We start from the raw sequence: 12265 nt of genomic DNA, 5'->3' as shown, positions 1-12265 counted from the left end.
AGGCGCCCGTGTGCTGTACGATGTCAGTGCACGTTAAAGATCCCCAGGTGGTCGAAATTATTCCCGAGCCCTCTACTACGGCACCTCTTCCTTCCTTTCTTCTCTCAGTCCCTCCTCTGAAAATTGTTTTTTTGGGGGAAAGGAAATGGCGCAGTATCTATCTGCCTCATATATCGTTGGACACCTGAACCGCGCCGTAAGGGGAGGGATAAAGGAGGGAACGAAAGAAGAAAGGAAGAAAGAGGTGCCGTAGTGGAGGGCTCCGGAATAATTTCGACCACCTGGGGATTTTTAACGCAGCCACTGCGGTCGGGTTCGAATCCGGGAACTCCGGATTAGTAGCCGAGCGCCCTACTAACGTACTTCAGCACTATCCTACTTCACTATCCTGCACTATCCTACTTCGGCACTATCCTACTTTCAGCACGCGGCAGCGAGCGTGGTTCGGCTTGAGCGAGTAGGCAGGACAATCCACTTTTATTTTTTCCTATCAGCACCAGCAGCAGCAGCACCCTGGGATCCCAAACGTGCACCGGCATCGCACAGCACACGAGCGCCTTCGGGGTCAGGTGGAGAGAGAAGTCCTGGTGCTTGGTTTATCTAATCATTATCTGTATCTGGGTTCTTGGTATCGCAACGCACGGAATTTGCACAGATTCCCGGGCCGCATACAGACACAACCTAAAGGGCGCGGCGACGCCGGCCGCACACCACATTCATGTCACAGCCACCTCTCTCGACCGAACGGTTACTCTGTCGTGGATCCCTGGGCATGCCTCGGTCCCCGGTAATGAGCGCGTTCATGCGCTGGCCCGAGAACTCTTCTCCCGGACCCCGGACGATCAGGAACCCAACCCCACGCAAGAGTTCACATTCCATTACCTTTGGGAATGTCCTTCCCCACAGGCAGTACCCCCCATCCCCAATCCCACTCATTCTTCCTTGGAGGCTGCTTTATGGACCGCTAAGCCCGCCGGCCAGAAATGGCTGGTGGATCGGGCTTTATGTGAAGCGTAAGCTTGTGGACTCCTGGACGAGTTGGGGACCACCCTGGAAGATTTTTTGTCTAATAAAAGTTGTTTCCTTCCATCCATCCACATCGGTCTTTTCTACATATCATCAAATTACCGCTTTCTACAAACTCAGCCGCATGACATTGCCACCACCCCACAGCACCTTGTCGCCCTTATCCAGCGCCACATGATGACAATTACCGATGAGCTGCTTTATTTCACCTTACCGTCTCTCATGCTTTCACCTCAGCTCTCCCCCCTCCCCTCATTGTAACACCTGCGGCGCGCCCAAACCCACACTTTTTCACTACCTGTAGGAATGCCCTTGCCCAGTCAGGGCCCCCTCATCTCCAATCCCACTCATTCTTTTTGGGAGGCTGCTTTGAAAATTGGGTTTTTTGGGGGAATGGAAATGGCGCAGTATGTCACATCTCGGCGGACACTTGAACCGCGTCGTAAGGGAAGGGATAAACGAGGGAGTGGGAGAAGAAAGGCAGGCAGAGGTGCAGCAGTGGCGGGCACCACTCTTTCTTCCTGGGAGGCTGCTTTACGGACTGCTCAGCCCGCCGGCCGGAAATGGCTGGTGGGTCATGCTTTATATGAAGCTCAAGCCCATGGACTCCTGGACCAGTAGGGGACCACCCTGGAAGATTTCTTTTTTTTGTTCATCTAATAAAATTGTTGCATCCATCCACACGCACGCGCGCACAAATTAAGCGGCTTCGGACTGATCAACGCCCTTCCGGCCTTGTCAACGTGTTGGCTACGACTTTTTCCGTAGTCGACTTATTATTCCTGAACTGACAGATACGAATCCCAACCGTGGACCCACGCAAAGAAGTAGTTATCACTTCCGCGAGTGCTAGTTTCACCAGTTGCTACCTCACTTCAGGCGCGGTTGGCTTTCTGTGTCTGCGCTGTTAGTTTACGGGCCAGATTGGTTGCGCGTGACGCTGCCGTTGGCAAAAAATCCTTATTCTCAAGGACTGCTCCTACCGCAACGGCCTCTGAACTCGCGCTTTTTCAGCCTCGAAATTGCGTTGGCTTGGTGCTCTGACAGTAGCACGGCTTGCAGTACGGTGTGGAGGACATTAAAAAAAAATTGGAGAGGACACTTAAGCTCCGGCATAAGGGTGTGACGCGGTAGCGTAGTGGGTTAGCGTTTCCATTCTTAGCAGTTTGAAATCGAAAATTAAAAACGGTTTTTATGGGGAAAGGAAATGGCGCGATATCTGTCTCACACATCTCGGCGGATACCTGAACCGCGCAGTAAGGGAAGAGATAAAGGAGGGAGTGTCGTAGTGGAGGGCTGCTTAATAATTTTGACCACCTGGGGATCTTTAAAGTGCACTGACATCGCACAGCAGATAAGCGCCTTTGCGTTTCGCCTCCATCGAAACGCGGCCGCCGTGGTAGGGTTCGAACCCGGCTACTACGGATCAGTAGCCGAGCGCGTTAAACACTGAGTCGCCATAGCGGGTCGTTAAGGGCCCCGTGTCGCAGAAAAGCCGGTGTCATCGGCGGCGTTGGCAGTGAGCGAAAAATCCCAGAAGCATTAATAAATAAAACGGAGTAGGAAATTGGTCGAGTTGGGGAATCGAGCCAGGGCCTCCGGATTGCGAGACGAGCACACTAACCACTCCGCCACGCCAGCTCTTTTATTGTCTTTATTGCCTGTTTAGACAGTTTACAACAGATCACACGCATATGTTCTGCGCTGCACTCTCAAACGTCAAGAGCTGACATGCTTTTCACTCACGTGAGAAAAAACTGTTTCAAGGAACACAACTCTCCCATAAAGCGTGTTGCAGCCTGAACAAGACCAGGTTCGGCAGAAAGACAATCGGCTACATAAAAGATTTTCTGTCAAACCAAACGGCGACCATCAGGATAGGGGAGGAGAAGTCGGACCCTGTCGAGCTCGGCGATAGAGGCACCCCTCAGGGATCGGTCTTGTCGCCCCTGCTCTTCAATCTGGCCCTCCTGCCCCTGCCCGATCTGCTCAAGCAAATCGAAGGCGTGGACCACGCGTTCTACGCCGACGATATTAGAGAGTTTTAGTTTCACGTACGTAGAGGCTTCACGTACGCAAACGTGAGAAGTCTACGTAGCCTGCACGCAGGTGGTTTGAAACCCTTATAGTTACACGTACGCGAAACACGCCGCGCGTTACGCCTAACGCCATCTACTAAGAAACACAGCCACTGGTCGTAGCCAAAATCATCCAAGACAAGTCATTAAGCGAAGCCATTCATAGCGAGACCGTTGCTATGACGACGACCAACGCTACTTCCTCAGGCTTAGCAGCTGAAAAATCGCCCTTCTGTCTGAAAAACAAAAGCCATTTGTCGCTTGAAACCTTATGCGAGGGTAAGAATGGGCAAATCGAAGGCGAATACAGCAGTTTAGAACACCATATCGCCTCGAGGGATTAGCGACGAAGCTGTTATCGCCGTGAAGCGGCGGGCAGGGTGCCGCCATGTTTGTCAACGCTACGTACGCAAGCAACGCAAAGACCGCAACGTAAAAATCCGAATCTCACGTACGTACGTGAGACTCGCTCATACCCTTTGCGTTCTGCGCATGCGCACTGGTCACCCGTAAGAGCTCTACGTACGTGAAGCCTCTACGTACGTGAAACTAAAAATCTCTAATTGACCAGTGCGCATGCGCAGAACGCAAAGGGCATGCGCGAGTCTCACGTACGTACGTGAGATTCGGATTTTTACGTTGCGGTCTTTGCGTTGCTTGCGTACGTAGCGTTGACAAACATGGCGGCGCCCTGCCCGCCGCTTCACTGCGATAACAGCTTCGTCGCTAATCCCTCGACGCGATATCGCGTTCTAAACTGCTGTATTCGCCTTCGATTTGCCCATTATTACCCTCGCAGAAGGTTTCAAGCGACAAATAGCTTTTGTTTTTCAGACAGAAGAGCGATTTTTCAGCTGTTAAGCCTGACGAAGTAGCGTTGGTCGTCGTCATAGCAACGGTCTCGCTTTGAATGGCTTGGCTTAAAGACTTGTTTTGGATGATTTGGGCTACAACCAGTGTCTGTGTTTCTTAGTAGATGGCGCTAGGCGCAACGCGCGGCGTGTTTCTAGTACGTGTAACTATAAGGGTTTCAAACCACCTGCGTGCACGCTACGTAGACTTCTCACGTTTGCGTACGTGAACCCCCTACGTACGTGAAACTAAATCTCTCTACGGTGTGGACGACCCGAGTCAGGTTCGATGCCTGGACGGAGGAAGCCTTGCAGCGGGCGGCAACGACCGTGCACGAGTACGGAAAATCATGCGGACTGAGCTGCGCTCCCCAGAAATCAGAGCTGCTCATGATCCAACCGGGAAAATCCAAGGAGCTGCCGCCCAACGTGATCCTCACCATCGACTGAACGGTCATCAAGCCAACACAACAGATTAGGATTCTCGGCCGACTACTTCCGAGCGACGGGAAGGCACACGCCGCCGTCACAAAGATCAAGACCACAACCGAACAGATACTTAGTATGCTTCAGAGGGTATCTAACAGAAACCGAGGCCTTAAAGAGGACGATGCCATGCGCCTGGTACGCGCGTTCGTCGTGTCGCGGGTTACCTACTCCGCCCCGTATCTCCAGCTGACGGAGGCGAATAGGGACACCCTAAACACGATGCTTCGTAAGGGAACGAAGCAAGCACTGGGCATGCCCATATACTCGTCCACGCAAAGACTGCTAGACATGGGCACCCACATCACGGCGGAGGAGCTCATCGAAGCCCGCCTCTCTAATCAGAGAATCCGGCCCAGTCACACGGAACACGGACGAGCCGTCCTACGCAAGATAGGATGGCACATCGAGCCAGTACCCATTAAGGCGGCCCTTCCGGAGGACTGGAAGACGACCATTCAGACCATGACGCCGGGCAAGGACAACGAGAGGTGCACCGCGCGGGCCAAAGCCATAGCCCGGAAGCTGGAAGAGAACCCCAAGGTCCTCTACGCGGACGCCTCGCTCCGAAAACACAGTGACAGTGCAGCGGTGGTGGTTACCTCAAAAGACAGGCTAATCGTCAGCGCGTCCCTGAAGACAACAGACCCCGCAGTTGCTGGGCGGCCGTGGCCCTCGCACTCGCACAGCCAAGCGTGGACACCGTGGTCACCGACTCAAAGATAGCCTACGGAAGCTTCCGCAGGGGGGTAATCTCCTCCGCTGCCCGAGCCATTCTATCCAAGTGCAAGCCTCCGGGAAGAGCTATAGAGCTCGTGCGGGATCCGGCTCACTCGCAGGTAGCAGGCAACATCATCGCCGACTACCTTGCCCAAGAAATGTCAATCCGGGCCGAGCACTAGCCGGAAGAGCTACCGCACCCGGTCACCAGCTTTCGGGACATTACCCGGATATACCGCGAGGAAAGGTGCAGACTGCCAGAACCGCACCCCAAACTTACCAGGCAACAACTGACGATCCTGCGTCGAGTGCAGGCGGGATCGCTTGCGCTTCCCGTACTGATGAACCGCATGTACCCTGCGGAACACGATACGCTCTGTCCTTTTTGCAAACGAGAAAAGGGCAGCGTGCCGCACGTCTTGGCAGAGTGCACAAAACTCAAGACCCCCCTCCTCCTCTTCCCGCCAACACCCCCAATCCCCAACCACTTGAGCGATGGGAGACCTTGTTATCCAGCCCCGCCCTACCGATTCAGCTTGCACTGACGGACAGGGGCCAGGAGCTGCTTGAAGCATATGGGTCCCGTAACTAAAGAACCACCCCGTCTGGGGCCTGCGTGCACAACCGATTTATTTCGGGCTTAATAAATGTTGGTTCATTTTATGGAGGCAAAACGCTAAGGCGCCCGTGTGCTTTGCGATGTCAGTGCACGTTAAAGATCCCCATGTGGTCGAAATTATTCCGGAGCCCTCCACTACTGCATACCTCTCCCTTTCTTCTTTTACTTCCTCCTTTATTCCTTCCCTTACGGCGCTGTTCAGCTCTCCAACGATATACGAGACAGATACTGCGCCATTTCCTTTCCCCCAAAACCAATTATTTTTATTAATATTATCATCATCCCATCAACTCGATAACTTCATCTCCAAAACATAGCTCCTTGTACGCTTCACGCAGCTTAAATATGTTTTCTTTGCAGTAATCTCGGGCAGAGCGCGCATCTTCATCGCAGTGTCGTACAGCCATCCTGCTTCGCCAAATGCTGTGCAGGCCAAGAAGGAGAATTACATCGTATTTATAAATATCCGCCTCAACGTCCAGGAATCGTATCCCTCATAAGGCGTCAAGGGTAAGTCTCTCTTTATTGTACGCTGGAGCACGTCCCAAAAGAGCATAGCATCCCAGCAATCAATAAAGATGTGTCCTATTGACTCTGGTTTCTGACACAACTAGCAGTCAGCACCCCATGGCAAAAACAATCCGTTCTTTTCCCACTAGCCAAGCGAAGAGGAAAAGTAGCGGAAACGTACTTCGCTACTCGCTATAGCGGAAACGTACTTCGCTACTCGCTAACTGCGAGCTCTGAAATTTCCATGCTCATAATTACTAATATAGACCACAGTGCATGTCTCGAAAGCACCCTTCTAAGACAACACCGCATTCACTAGACGCGCCTTTGTTCACTTCAAAGCAACGAGCTTGCATGGCGGAATCGATGCACACTGGTACGTTGACGAGGAGTCCGCCATGCCAGTTCGATGGTTTGGAATGAACAAAGGCGCGTCTAGTAAATAAGGTGTTGTCTTAAAAGGGTGTTTTCGAGGCATGTACTGTGGTGTATATAATTAATTATGAGCATAGAAATTACAGAACTCGCAGTTAAGCGAGTAATAATAATAATTATTGGTTTCTGGGGAAAGAAAATGGCGCAGTATCTGTCTCATATATCGGCGGAAACCTGAACCGCGCCGTAAGGGAAGGTATGAAGGAGGGATTGAAAGAAGAAAGGAAGAAAGGTACTGTAGTGGAGGGCTCCGGAATAATTTCGACCTCCTGGGGATCTTAACGTGCACTGACATCGCACAGCACTCGGGCGCCTTAGCGTTCTGCCTCCATAAGACGCAGCCGCCGTAGTCAGGTTCGAACCCGGGTACCCCGGATCAGTAGCCGAATGCAGTAAACAGACCAACCGCGGCGGGTAAGGCGCAGCGCTCTCGAGGTGACCTTCTGGCTACTCGTCCGTGGGGAAGGAGGGGAGGGTCCACCTTCCTGCGTATCCACGACGCGCCTCACCGGCCAGGGAAGGATACGGCACTGCCAAACTCCCATAACGTATCCCGCCCCTCACCCCGACCTGGACAGGGTGCAAGCCACGACACTCAACGCCTACAAAGGCCATTCTTGGCCCGTACCGATCATGTTGGTGGTAGTGGTTTTATTAAAAATAATAGTAAAAAATAAGGAAAAGATTTTTGCTAGCCCCGGTATCTGCCATCGATACTGAAGCACCTGAGCTGGGGCAGCGGAAATAAAGGATAGCAGGCAGAATGGAGAAATGAAATGAAAGAGGTGAGGGTACAGGAAGAGAGGATAGGGGGAGAAGTAATATGTACAAACTATTGACACAATAAGAAAAGTGTCCAGGTTGTGCGCGTGATTAGTTCATTTCAGAGGAATTAAATCACACACGCGCACAGCACTGTGTTGGTTACAACTGGAGTGGGGCGTCCAGTTATTAATCGTTCAAGGTAGCACTCGCGGAGCGTTCGGTCACTGCGTGTAACTAACTGACGGCGAACAGACGGGACGTCAAGCCCGTGTGTTCGAGGAATGCACATAGGCTCACCAAAGTTCGCTCACGAGTGCGCGCACTGCCCTGCGGCCACAATAGCGTCTTGATGGAGTCTGGTAGTATGCCCTGCGCCCTATAGGCCGCGAGCATATCGCGACGAGCATCGGCGAACGCGGCACAGTGAAGGAGCAGGTGTTCTAGCGTTTTCACTGCACCGCATCCGTCACACACATCACTCGTCGCGATTCCGTGACGCACCCGTCGTTCCCCGGGCCACACGCAGCCAATGCGCACGCGGAGGATCATTGCACGTTGTGACCGTGTAAGTGCGCGACAGCCGGTGACACTGTCGATGCGCTCACCTCCCGCGATGCATGGGTCGGGGTGCTGCTTTCGGAGATGGTCGTGGATGGCCGCACGCATGTCCTCCAGCGCAAAGGGCAAATCGCTGGCAGGTAGTTGGTGTGCAGCGGTCGCGAGGTCGTCAGCTTCTTCGTTGCCGGCGATGCCGCAGTGACCGGGCACCCTCTGTGCACGCACGACACAACCTCTCTGCGCGAGGCGCTCGATGCGCGAGCGAATTTCCCGCACTAGTGGGGTACCGCGGCCGTTAGATTGCAGGCAGCTGAGGGCGGAGCGGGAGTCGCACAGCAGAGCACTCCTGGGCGGCGGAGGGCCGAGGGTGAGCAGCAGGTCCAGCCCAAGCCGGATCCCCATCAACTCCGCCGTGGTGGAGGAGCCCAGGAAGGCTGCGTGTTGCTGGCTGTGCAGTCGCAGGGCGGGGATGGTGGCCGCCGCAGCAAGGGAGCAGCTGTCGCGGGCCACTGAGCCGTCGGTGTACACGAGGAGGTGGTCCTGGAGCTCCTCGTGTATGACGGCTCTGGCCAGCTGCTGCACAGCACAGAGGGGTGTGCTCCGCTTTCCCGCAATGCCGACGATCTCTCGCTGTACCTCCGAGGCAGCAGGCCAGGGCGCGCAGGAGCCGTAGGGGGGTGGGCCTTGTGTCAATTGCTCATACTCGAGCAGCGCCGCGCCCATTCGTGAGCGCGGGTGCGAGCGCATACGCTGCAGCAGCGAACCGCCGTCCGGTGCGCGGTGAAGCCGGTCGATGTGATTCAATGCCCTGCGCGCTGCTTGGAGCTCAAGTGGCCACGCTCCTGCCTCGGCCAACGTTGCGGCGCACTGCGAATTTTTGGGTAGGCCTAGGCACACGCGCAGGGACTTGCGGTGCTGAAGCTCGAGTTTCTTCCAACACGGCTTGCGCACCGTGACGAGCGGCAGGGCATAGAGCACCGCCCCCAAAGCTGCGGAAGTGTATAGCCGCAGCGCGGCTTGCTGGGAGATGCCCTGGCCTCGAGCGGTGAGCTTGTGCACGGCGGCGGTGATCCTCTTCATCTGCAGACAGGCCTTGGTCGCCGCGGGGCGGAAGGAAAGGCGCCAGTCGATGTCCAGGCCAAGGTACCGCACCGATTTACGCCAAGAAATCGGAGTCCCGTCCAGTGACAGTGGCGCAAGGTGCGCGCGCGAGCGCGATACGCAGGCCACGGCCACCGATTTGTCCGCGCTCAGCGACAGACCAAGGCCGCGCAAGCTGGCATCGATTGCGGTCAGGGCTCCCTGAAGACACCCCCGCACGCGGAACGCCTCGCCCGGTGGTCCCCGGCACCACAGAGCTATGTCGTCTGCATATATGGACATGTAGACATGGTGTCGGCCTCTCGTGGGGAGGGAGGCCAGCACCACCGACATGGCCACATTAAACAGAAATGGTGATAGGACAGAGCCCTGCGGCACGCCCATGTCCAGCGGGCGAGGCTTGGAGAGCTTACCCCTTACTCGTACGCGCATGGTGCGCCCGCTCAGGAAGCCATGAACGTATCGCAAAAGGCGCCCGCTCACACCAGCCCCCTCAAGCACCGCGAGAATTGGTGCGCGGTGAACGTTGTCAAAAGCGCCCGAGACGTCCAGTAGTAGCAGCAGCGCAACCTGGCCTGCCGCCCTGGCATGCTCCAGCGCTGTAACAACGTCCGATATAGAATCAGCCGTGCACCGCATCCCACGGAAACCCGTCTGCCGCTCGTCAAACAAATCAGCCTCCGCAGCCCGCTCGTTCAGACGCTGCAATGCCATATTGTTGTTGTTGTTGTTGTTAGCCTATCAAAAGATGGCACATACCCACACTGGGGGATTGGCCAAGAATCGGGTGGCTATTCACCGGAACGCAGTTAACAAAAAGGAAAAGCACGTGGGAGCGCAACACCGGTGAATTTTTCGTCATGAACAGAAAAGGGATGAGTGTTTTGATTTTAAAATTTTAAGAATAATAATAAAGAGAGTGATTAAATATTAATGGTTTAGTCAAAATGTAATGATTGATAGAAAAGAAAAGGTTGGTACACTTAGCAAGGCAGTCGGTGAGATTCTATCAGGAAATTTTGAACAGCGGTGCAAACAGATCTGTGGCTGAACCCAAATGTGGTGGCGCCAAATGATAGCAAGAGTGGGCTGCTCAAACGAAGGTCAAGATGCTGCAAGGGCTCCTCCAGCAACCTCTTTCTCAGTGAGTTGAATCGGCGACAATACAGCCAAAAATGTTCAATAGATTCTGGCTCACGGCAAAATGCACAAAGGGGAGAGAGCGCCAAACCCGACTTGTGTAAATAGAAATTTAGAGGGGGGATGCGGCAGCGTAGCCTCGTCAGTGATACTTCAAGCTGCCGAGAGCAACAAATTTTTCTGTTCCAATAATATTTAAGGTGCTCATAATCCACCGATGTTAAAAGTGATGTGTCTTGCGTGCTTAAAAACGCACGTCGCCGAAATCTAGATGCTGTAATGTAGGCTGTAGCCGGGATGATTGGCAACACGGGGCCGCTGAGGGAAGCCTTTGCGAGATTATCAGCAATCTCATTTACTGTCACACTGCTGTGGCCGGGAACCCATACTAAATGAACAAGGCTCAAATGCGGAGGAAGTAGGGATAAGAAAGTTGATAAAATGGGACCGTCAACCTGTGCAGCGAGGGACGAACACAAAGATAAAGAATCAGTAATTACTGCAACTGCTGTTATAGAGGGGTCTAGCTTGCGTAGAGACTTCGCCGCCTGCTGTGTCCGCGCTCGCTCGCGGTCGCTCCCCCGTACCATGGAGGTGCAGGTGCCGGGAGAGACCCTCCACCCCCGGGACTACGACCCAAGGGACTGGACCCACGTCCTTAGTGTGTCTGCCCGATCCCAGGAGCTCCCGGCTGCTGACTACAAAATAATATTCCGGTCTCGAGGCGGGCTACAGCTGGACCTCCTTCCGCCCCGACTACTACGGGAAACGATCCTTCAAGCGGCGTCACAGCTTCAGGAGCCGACGCGTACCCGAATCAGGGTTCATCCTACAAACAACACGTGCACCATAAGTACGCCCCTAAAAGCTGACGCACTCGCGCTAGTTCGCATAACGCACATAAACTACCAAGCTAAGGACTTCGCAGTCGCAGGCTATATAGCACCACCGGACGGAGCGGTACGCGGAGTCATCACAAATGCATACTGGGAGGAGACCCCGACAGCTCTCCTCCAGGACCTCGTCACCGGCAACCCGGAAGCCCCCATCGTGGACGCCCGTCGAATGGGGGCCACGCGTTCCATCCTAGTCACCTTCCGAGCTGGGCCTGTGCCACGCGCCATTCTTTATGGAGGAGCCCTCCACAGGTGTACACCGTACCGAGGGCATATAGAAGCCTGCACGAACTGCCGCGTCCCAGGCCACCGAACGGATATATGTGTCCACCCAAGATCGCATAAATGTCCCCGCTGCGGGAAATCCCATCCCAAAGAAGAGGTGCCATCATGTACCCCCAGCTGTATTCTCTGTGGAGGCCCACATTTGACCGGGACTGGGAACTGCAAAGCACGGGGCCGTAAACTGGCGTCCCCGAGGAACGCTCACTCTCCTACATCTAAATCGCGGCTGTCTCGCCGTGATCAACAAAGCGCAGCAAACGGACGCAGCTCGACGGCTTCCCGGTCAAGTTCCAGAAACCGACAAAAGAGCAGCAAAAACTCCTCGCGTCTCACTTGGGCAGACCGCGTTTCCGGCAACTCCACCCGTCATCCCCCGCCACCCCAGTCGTCCCAAGAAGATTCGAGAGACCTGGAACTCCGGGCCTTGCGCGACGAGGTAAGCCGTCTCTCCCCCCTTTTAAGCACCCCCACCCCTTCTCTGCCTACTCAACCCGCACCCCCTCTCGTTAACCCGACCTCCCCATCCGCAGACACTTCCAGCACCCCTCCTGCAAAGAAGCATCGAACCTCAGATGCCTCACCGCCTCCCATATCCCTAGAAATAGACGCTAAATTTGCTGCACTGGATGCCAAATTTGACCACAAACTAAAAGAGCTAGACATCCGTCTTGAGGCCAGATTCAATCATCTTGCCGCCACCCTCACCGAAAAACTTGAGCAGCGCATGGACGCTATGCTTACCAAGATGATGGAGTTCATGGAACATAAGCTTACCCATCGCTTCACCCAAATTCA

This window comes from Amblyomma americanum, chromosome 8, assembly GCF_052857255.1.
Source record: "Amblyomma americanum isolate KBUSLIRL-KWMA chromosome 8, ASM5285725v1, whole genome shotgun sequence".
Classification (NCBI taxonomy): Eukaryota; Metazoa; Arthropoda; class Arachnida; order Ixodida; family Ixodidae; genus Amblyomma; species Amblyomma americanum.
Note: the sequence above shows the minus strand (reverse complement) of the source record.